The 9,836-nt window shown below is 42.5% G+C and overlaps 1 pseudogene; it reads left to right on the forward strand.

The window, feature by feature from the left end:
• Positions 1-7,556: 7,556 nt before the first annotated feature.
• On the forward strand, positions 7,557-8,493 carry LOC132533952 (protein SET-like; annotated as a pseudogene).
• Positions 8,494-9,836: the final 1,343 nt, after the last annotated feature.

Consider the following 9,836-nt stretch of genomic DNA (forward strand, 5'->3'; position numbering starts at 1 on the left):
ACTAAGGACCTTTCTGAAGGTAGAAATAAGCTGTTTAAACAAAGTCAAATGAGAAATTTTACAGACATTATTCCACTAGCTTTAAATTCAGCACAAGAAGCTTTCTTTCACAGAGATGCATTACAGGGGTGAGGGGGAGGAAGGGGGAGAGAAGAGAGGGAGGGAATGAAAGTGCACTACAACAGAACCAGAAACCTACTTTATGCACTGCATTGTTATGGTGTAGGGAAATTGTGAGATTGTGGTTGAGCTTGGTGTGGGACCTCCCATTGAAAGATGGGTGCCTGGATGGCACGACCATCCTGTTAGCCTCTCTCTCTCCACTAGAGACCAAGCAAGGAGGGAAACAACCAACAGGATCTGCCCCCCCCCCCCCATCAGTATCCCAGCTTCACAAAGACCCTGCAGCCCCTGACACACAGCCCACTTCCTCGTTTCCAAACCAGATGGTTAGCTCTGGGGTTACTGGAAGTTCATCTCTTTGATCGTATATGACCCATACATCATTGTTCTGCTCTCTGTCAAACAGTAACTTCAGGCCCTCTCCCAACCACTCCTTTCCTTTGATCATACCTGATCCATCTTCTCTCTGCCCTCAGGACCCGTCTCTGTCTTCTGGTTATTGATAACCCCATTTCCTCATTCCTCCAACCAAATAAACCCTTGCTCAATAGTCACTAATCAAACCCTGACCTTTCTCAACCTCTAACAATTCCCTCGTTCCTTAGATCACTCACTAGAGAAGTCCTGACCCCCTCCAGGCCGCTTGACTTCCTACCATATATGGAATATACATGTTACTTCCTCCTATGATCCCTTAAACCCCTGCTTTGCTGTTCAATAAACGGATCATTCCTAAACACAGTCTCTGGGTCATTTTATGTCATGTCACTAGCAACGGACACTGAGAATCCCGTAAGGCCCTACCCAGGCTGCCTCAATTCACATTTTCCTAAGCACCCGCTCCTGGTGCGCAACAGGGTGGACATGCCAGGAAATCTGTGCCTGAGAGAGGCCTCCCCACAAAATCCTGGCATTATGGTATAATCATACTAATTATGTCTCTAGATCCAGCCACAGCCAGCAGAGGAAGGCTGGTATTGCTATCATATGTACCATCCTTCTCTCTCTCTCTGTCTCTCTAAATATATTTACATATATTACTATTTATTTATTTATTTATTTATTTACTAATGAACAGGTACAAATTGAGAGGGGAATAGAGAGACACCTGCAGCTCTGCTCCACCACTCATGAAGCTTCCCACTGTAGGCAGGGACCAGGGACTTGAACCTGGCTCCTTGCACACTGTAATGTGTGTACTCAAACAAGTGTGCCTGGCTCCCTGAGGCCTTCTACATGTAGTTACAAGTCACTTCATTCCATAATGACTAAGGAAGACTAAATGGACATCCTTGTCTTTTCTTATTTTGCAAACAGATATGGAAGAAATATCTTATCAAGCATTACGTGGTATGTCTAACCTTTTTTTAAGAATATTTTTAACCTCTTTAAAATTTCAGTGCAGTAGTGTATGCAATGAGCACACAAGACCCAGGTTCAAGCCCCATCTCCACCTGTGAGGGGGAAGTTTCCCTAGCAGTGAGCCAGTGGTGCATGTGTGAGTCAATGTGTGTCTCACTCTGTCTCCCCCTTCTCTCAATTTCCGTATCTATCCAGTAAGTTTAGAAATACAAAATACAATCTATCCATTCAACACTATTCTGTAGTTTTTTTTTCCTAGATGAATTTTTTTTCTCTTAAGTCTTTTGAATTAAATATTTTTAAAGCAGCCCATTGTCAGGCATTAAGCCAGCCCTCCTGCTCCATCCTGCATTGCTGACAATATGGCCTATTCACATAATGATAGTTTTGCCTAAAATATCCCCACCCATCCTATTGATGTATCTTCTTTTACCTTAAGATCCACCCTGCATGCAGGGTAACATCAATCCCAAAAGTGTGGTTGAGATCTTGATGGGGAGAGCATTAAATTTATGTATGGCTCTGGGTAGTATATTCATTTTGATGATGCTAATTCTTCCAACCCATGAACATGAGATATCTTTCCACATCTTTGTGTGTCTTTTTCATTATCCTTGAGTAGTGACTCCTAATTTTCAGTATACAAGTCTTTTACTTCTTTGGTTAAGTGTATTCCTAGATATTTTTTGTTTTTATTGCTATAGTAAAAGAAGTTGACTTCTGGATTTCAACTTCTTCTAACTTAGTGTTTGCAAAGAGGAATGCCACTGACTTTTGAATGTTAATTTGGTAGCCTGACACCTTGCTGTATTGCCTGAAGACTTCTGAAAGCTTCTTTTTGGATTACCTAGGTTTTATTTTTTTTTTTAGTATTTTTGTTAATATTTATTTATTCCCCTTTGTAGCCTTTGTTGTTTTATTGTTGTAGTTATTATTGTTGTTGTTATTGATGGCATTGTTGTTGGATAGGACAGAGAGAAATGGAGAGAGGAGAGGAAGACAAAAGGGGGGGAGAAAGATAGACACCTTCAGACTTGCTTCACCACCTGTGAAGAGTCTCCCCTGCAGGTGTGGAGCCACGGGCTTGAATCAGTATCTATATGCCAGTGCTTGTGCTTTGCGCCACATGAGCTTAACCCACTTCACTAGTGCCCATCTCCCTGGTTAGATTTTTCTATGTAGACTCTCATGTCCTATGCAAATAGGGAGAGTTTGACTGCTTCTCTTCCAATATGTGTTGTGTTAACCGGGCTAGCTTCACGGGTGGGTAACAGAGACGACCAGAGACACACAGCTGAGCTGAGAACGCAGTTTAATCTTTTCTCACGAGCGGGCAAACATGTGCTCCCTTGTCTTTCTCCTCCAGTGGCAGAGAGAGACTCTTAAACTAATCACCACACAGATCTGTCCTGCACCTTCTCTGGAGGCTGAGACAGGAACTCAGGAAGTACTTAGGGTTGGGGGCGGGGAGAAGGGGAGGCGAGAAACTAGCAGGGGCTAAACCACAATCTTCCAGAGGCAGGGTAGGGGAGACCAAAACCAATGTGAAGCATACAACAAATATGTTTGCCTTTAATTCCTTATTCCTGCCTGATTGCCATGACAAGAACTTCCAACACTATGTTGAATAGCACTGGTGATAGTGGGCAGCTTCCATTGCACTTGATGATGACAGGACTTGGGGCCTGGTGGTGTCTCATCTAGAAGAGTACACATTCTGCCATTTGCAAAGACCTGAGTTCAAGGTCCTCACGCGCAATGGAGATGTTTGACAAGTAGTAGAACAGTTTTGTAGGTGCCTCTCCTGCTCTCTGTTTCCCTCTAGTTCATACATTCTATCAAAGAAAGGACTGCTCAAAATAGTGGAGCATCAGGACACCAAGCCCCACATAATATAGTAATAAATATGGAAGGAATGAAGGGAGGGAAGGAAACAGGGAGCAAGGGAGGAAGAGAGAGAGAGACTAGCTTTATGGAGGAAGGAACTACCTCCATTTGGGGGAGTCTTTCTCACAGCAGTTTCTTTCACTGTTCTCCTAACCTGCTCCCTGACCCAAATGCTCAGCCTCAGGCCAAGAGCAACTAAATACTCTCTTTCCTCAGGAAATGAAAATGAGAGATGTATTCATCCCAGGGTGAGCTGCAGAAGAAAGGCAGGTATGAGTATAGGGAAGGCTTTTCATGATGGCCTGGCCCCTGTTTCCAGTTTGGGACCCCACACTCCTGACCCTGGGTTCTGGGCCCCCAACAGACTGATGATGACACTACACTGGGAGGGGTACCTGCTTCAGACTGGCCCCTTCTTCCTCTACTAACACCACTGATCACAAAGCCAAAGGACATGATGCTGACTGACAACTGTTCCTGGCCACCAAGGCTGTCCTGACACTAAGCATGGTGGCGATGAAGGGCTGCGTGGAGACCCCAGTTGGCTGGCTGAGATGTGCTGAAGCACTAGCTGTGCTGCCCGAACCTTTCCCACTGGAGTCTCCCTGCAAATCCACCAAAACTCACTCTTGTTTGAGTTGCAGCAGTTCTAGTTGCTCCAAGACTTCCTGGCTTTGTTGCTCTTTCTTGGCCAGTTCACAATTGGCATCTCTTTTTTTTGCAGAGATGACAGCAGCATTGGTGATTGGTCTTCAAAGATGTATGAATTCCAAGATGAAAGAGGGGCAGTTCATTTCTTTGAGTTGAGCAAGAAAACAACTGATGGGCTAGTAAAATAGCTGGCTTATACAGTGGCTGCTTTGTCATTGGAGAATTGGGTTTCAGGCCCGGCCCCTCCACACTGAAGGAAGCCTCAGTGCTCTGGCTGCATTCTCTATCTAAAAGAAAAAATAATAATGTTTAAATGTGTGAATGAAGCAGCCACATGTTGAGCTCACCTGCTCAAATGTGACTCTGAGCAAAACTTACCAGAGGCAACAGTTCTTTTTTTTTCTCCCCTATGGTGTGTGTGTGTGTGTGTGTGTAATCAAACCCCAGGGCCACAGGCATGCAACCACAGAGTCTTCCACTAAGCTCTACCCCTGGCCCAAAGCCCTGCATGTTGAACAAAGGCAATACTCTGGACTATCTATTATGTCCAGAATTGTCAGTTTAATTAGATAATGGTTTGAAAATAGGATGATTTAGGCAAATAAAAAAAGAAGCCATAGTGATAAAAAACATGAAAATGATGGTCAGACATGTTCACTACCATCTGAAATGAGGTTTCTTGAACCTTCTGCACCTATAGCTCACCTGAGGGTCTTACTCAGGTGGAGACCTCAGTTCTGGGGGTGTGGGCAGGGGCCCAAGATTCTATGGAATGAGCTCCCACCCAGAGAGGAAGTGTCACTCTTGTAAAGCCCACTGGCATCCCTTCAATCTGCCCTCCAGAGGATGGGTTCAAACATTCCCAGACAGGGTTGTATGCAAGAGAGAGGCAGAAACAACTCTTACAGAAAAAGTGGCATTTCTGGTTCCTGTGTGCCTTCATAGCATCTGTGACTCCAAGGTTATTAGCTGCATTCTTCATGAACTGTTTTTTTTTTTTTTTTCTGATTGTAGGCCAACATTACAGGGAAAAATAAAATAAATAAAAAATAAGTAAATAAAACACATGCTGGAAATGTAGTTCTTTTTGTGGACTACTAATATTTCTCTCTACAAAGGCTACGTTTCATAGGAGTCCAAATTATGGGCTTTTCTGTTGTTGTTTTTTTCCTAGCTGAGAAGAGTTATTTCAGTCAAGGCCTTTCTTTTTCAAACCTAAGGTCTGGCTCAAGCAAGCCAAGCAGAATGGCACCTGAAAATGTGTGACTGTCTATGTTCTTCCCTGCACTCATGCAACAGAGTAGAGTAAACCCTCCTTCATGCTCCAAACCCCTCCCCAGTGCATTTATATAAGCTGTGAGGAGATCAGAAAGTAGCATCAGCTCCAAAATGTAGTGCACCAAACATGCCTTTAGTATGTTCCTGGAAACCAGGTCATGACTCAAACTTCATTCTTACATGAAATGCATGATTTGGCACATTGCCAGGCAGACATGCGCAGGATATCTGCAGTGACCTTGTCTTGTCTGCTGCCCCCACTGCACCACCTCTCAATCAAAGCATAACACTACCTGGTTCTTGAACACAGCATCCTTGTCTTCATTATCTGGTATCTCCATAGAATCTCTTGGTCTCTGGATCCTTTTTTTTATGTTTCCTCTCAGCAGTACAGCAGGCTGTTGGCCTTGGCACGATGCATGCACCCATAGCACAGCTCCTACAATGACACCAAGGGTCTGCTCTTACCTTTTTCTTTCTTACCTTCAGAATTCTTCCTGTGCTCTCCCAAGACTGGATTACTCCAGGACTGTGTTTGATAAAAAGATGTATGAACAACGATCAGCACAGTGTGTTTGATAGGCTGAGACTTCCGGTTACAGGAGTGGCCACAATTCTGATTGAAGTGCAGGGTCTACATCAACTCAGAACCCTTTTTCTCCCAGCACTATTTGTGTTCAGTGGCAGACACCCCATCATTTGCTTGTCTGGGGAGACCAGTACCTGTCCTGCTTTCTCATGATCCCTACAAGTTGTAGTCTCAGAGGTCTGAAGTTCTGTTTTGGTGTTCTTTGATGAACTATGTGGATGTAATATGCTATAAGAAAATAACCACTACACAATTACACATCTAGAGTAATGATCATCTTAGAGGCAAATACAGTCAATGGAAGTTGGCTCAGTGGTTCTTTTCTGGGATCTGCATTGCAGAGGTTAGGGATCTATGTGTCTGATAAGCCTGGACTTCAATCCCAGCATGCTTGCTTACAACTTGACTTTTGAGCATTATGGACAGCACTGTCTCAGGCATAGAAAATGCAGTCAGTACACACACACACACACACACTGCCTGTGGAATTAACATTTAAAGAAAAGTTACTAAACAATGTAAGTGAAATTTCTAGTGTATTTGGAACTGCTGATGACCATGCAGCCCTAGCTTCCTGCTGAGAGACTGTGAGCCCTGGACATCTCTGCTGTCCTCACTACGGAGCACAAACACTGGAACACTATGTGAAGGCATGAATGGAAATATCTAATATTCCTGAATCAAGATACAACTAAAAGTACATTTAGTATAGTGTGCACCGCCCCCAAAGACCAGCATGTTACCTTTAGGTTCTTGTTTTTGTAAAGACAGACTTATTAAGCTCAATGTGATAAGTAATGCAATATTTCCAGAGGCTGGGATGGGTTTTTAACCTGGAGGTCTAGGTAGAAAGTTGACTGCAGAATTAAGAGAGAGAGTTGGTTTACTTTCAATCGTTTCCTTTGAGGCTTTAGAGGTCATATAGATATACTGAAGAGAGAAAAATAAGATAGGAACGTATAACACATTCTTACTCTATACCAACAGTGCTAAGTGCTTAATATAATGCAAAATGGACCAGAGAAATAGCATAAGTGGTTATGAAAAATTCTTTTTTGTGTCTGATGCTTTGAGGTGTCAGATTCAGTCTTTGGCAGAGAGGGGGAGAGATAGCAAGAGAGGGAGAGGGAGAGAGAAATAGGGGGGATAGGAGAGAATGAAAGAAGATTGCATAAATAGCAACTTAAGATAACAAAGAAAATCTCTAAATCGAAGGACCAGTCCTCAAAAAGTTGTCTGACAACTTCTAGGTATCTCTAGCACTTAAAAAAAAAAAAAAACTTGGATTTCTCCATATACTTTAAACAAAGTCACATGAGCCACAGAATTGAGGACCCTACTATTTTCTATTAAGCCGCATAGCTCAGTTTAAAACTACAACTCAGGATATATATAATGGAACATGGTACATTCAGCTCACTTGATGCATTACTTTTACCTACCTAGGCCATCCTCCTTACCCAGCAGACACCTGAACTTTGACTCTTTTAAATAGTAGAGAGTCAGCAAAGAGTCTCAGTTGAGAATCTCAGGGATTAGAGTTAAGGTGAGATAGAAAATTCTAGAAACCTCCTGGCTTGTTTGTTAAGTCTGTTTCATTCTGTACTTCATGGATATATTCCATTGCTTCCTGTTGCTTTTTTATCAAGCTGCTTTCTGGGAAGTGATGATTTTGAAGGTAGAACAGAAATATAACAAACTTTGCCAGCCATTTTTTCAGAAGAGATTGGAATTGATGGTCAATATCCCAAATTTAGGGTTAACATTTGTCAACCACCCACAAGTGTCTACACTGCTTGGAGAAGAGGATGAAGAGGCACTGCATTACTTGACAAGAGTTGAAGTGACAGAATTTGAAGATAGTAAATCAGGTAACAGAATAGACTTTTATTTTGTTAAATACCCTTACTTTGAAAATAAAGTTCTCTCCAAAGAATTTTATCTGAATGAGAGTGGTGATCCTTCTTTTTGAAGGATCCACTGAAATCAAATGGAAATATGGAAAGGATTTGATCAAATGTTCAAGTCAAACACAAAATCAAACCAACAGAAAGAGACAGCATGAGGAACCAGAGAGCTTCTTCACCTGGTTTACTAACCATTTTGGTGCAGTCGCAGGTGAGTTAGGAGAGGTCATTAAAGATGGTATCTGGCCAAATCCACTACAATACTACTTGGTTCCTGATATGGATGATGAATAAGGTGAGGGGGAAGATGATGATGATGAGGAGGAAGAAGGATTAGAAGATATGAAGAAGTGGGGGCCTGGTGGTGGTGTACATGGTTGAGCTCACATGTTACAATGCGCAAGGAAGTGGGTTCGAGCCCCCAGTCCCCACCTGCAGGGGGGAAAGCTTCACAAGTGGTGAAGTAGTACTGCAGCTGTCTCTCTGTCTCTCACCCTCTCTATCCCTCCCTTCCCTCTTGATTTCTGACTGTCTATATCCAATCAATAAATAGATAATATTTTTTTTAAAAAAGAAGATATGAAGAAGGAGATGAGGATGAAGGAGAAGATGATAATGAGGGGGAGGAAAGAGAGGAAGATGAAGGATATGACTAATGAAACACTGATGAATTCCAGCCTTTTTTAATTTTCTCCTGTCCCTAGGAGCAAGTTGTAGTCTTTTTTTCCCCCATTTTCCCTCCCTCTGTGTGCAGTCACCCTGTCTTTGAGGTCTCTTCTCTCCTTTATACAATGGTTATCAACTTATTTTTTGGGGGGATACCTTGAGAAGAATAAGTTGAATAGATTATCCTTTTCTCTTCCAAACTAATATTTTTTCCATTTAAAATATTTTTTGAAAACCTGTATCTTTCTGCAGTTAGCAGAAAGACAGACAGCTTTGTGTTTTTTTTTTGAATTTTTTTATTTATAAAAGCAAACACTGATAAAACCATAGGATAACAGTGGTACTATTCCCCTATCCTCTTTCAACAAAAACTTTTGGAATCAATACCACCATGCTCTGTGGGAACAAAGACCAACTTTCTGCTCCCTTAGCTCTGCTAGAGTCTGGGGGCTGTTAGGCCCCTGTGTAGTAGTGCATAGAATTCTAGCTGTTTTCCTCTTTTCTCTCAGATTTTGAATCTGAGAGGATCATAGAGCAAAGCAGACACCTTCCCAGTTTCTGTTTGCTTGTTTTTATTTTTGCCTCCAGGGTTATAGCTGGGGCTCAGTGCTGACACTACAAATTGACTGCTCCTGGTGGCCATCTTTTGTCCATTGTTGCTGCTGTTATTCTTGTTATGACTGCTGTTAGACAGAACAGAGAAAAATTGAGAGGAGGGGAAGTTAGAGAGGAGGAGAGAAAAACAGACATCTGCAGACCTGGTTCACGGCTTGCAAAATGACCCCCCCCCCCCTGCAGGGAACTGAACTGGGATCATTGTGCAGGTCCTTGTGCTTCACACTATGTGCGCTTAACCCGGTGTGCTAGCGCCGGGCCCTCATCCTAGTTTTGAATCATCATTCCCAGACTATTCCAGTCTGACTATTCCAGTCTATTTTCAGTCTGAAAATGTAATTCAGGAACTAGGTGGTGACACACCAGTAGAGTGCATATAACAGTGCAGAAGGACCTGGGTTCAGGCCTCTGATCCCTAGCTGCTGCAGGGAGGGAAGCATCATGAGTGATGAAGCAGTGCTGCTGACGCTACTGCTGCAGATGTTAGTGCTGAAGATGTTCCTTTCCTCTCTTCTCTAACTCCCCCTTCCCTCTCAATTTCTGTCTCTATCCAACAAATAAAGATATGAAATAGTAAAGAAGTGAGTGCAGATGTAAAAATAAAAATGCAATTTCATCAAACTTTGAGCTGTGAGAGTATCATAGACAATGAGCTTTACCAGAGTTTAACTACTGTTAACTGGAAAAGAAAATCATCATAAAATTCCTTTTCAGAATCCAAGTGTTACAAATAATCTTCTCAGTCAAACTGAAAGTCA

The sequence above is a fragment of the Erinaceus europaeus genome, chromosome 17 (assembly GCF_950295315.1).
Source record: "Erinaceus europaeus chromosome 17, mEriEur2.1, whole genome shotgun sequence".
Lineage (NCBI taxonomy): Eukaryota > Metazoa > Chordata > Mammalia > Eulipotyphla > Erinaceidae > Erinaceus > Erinaceus europaeus.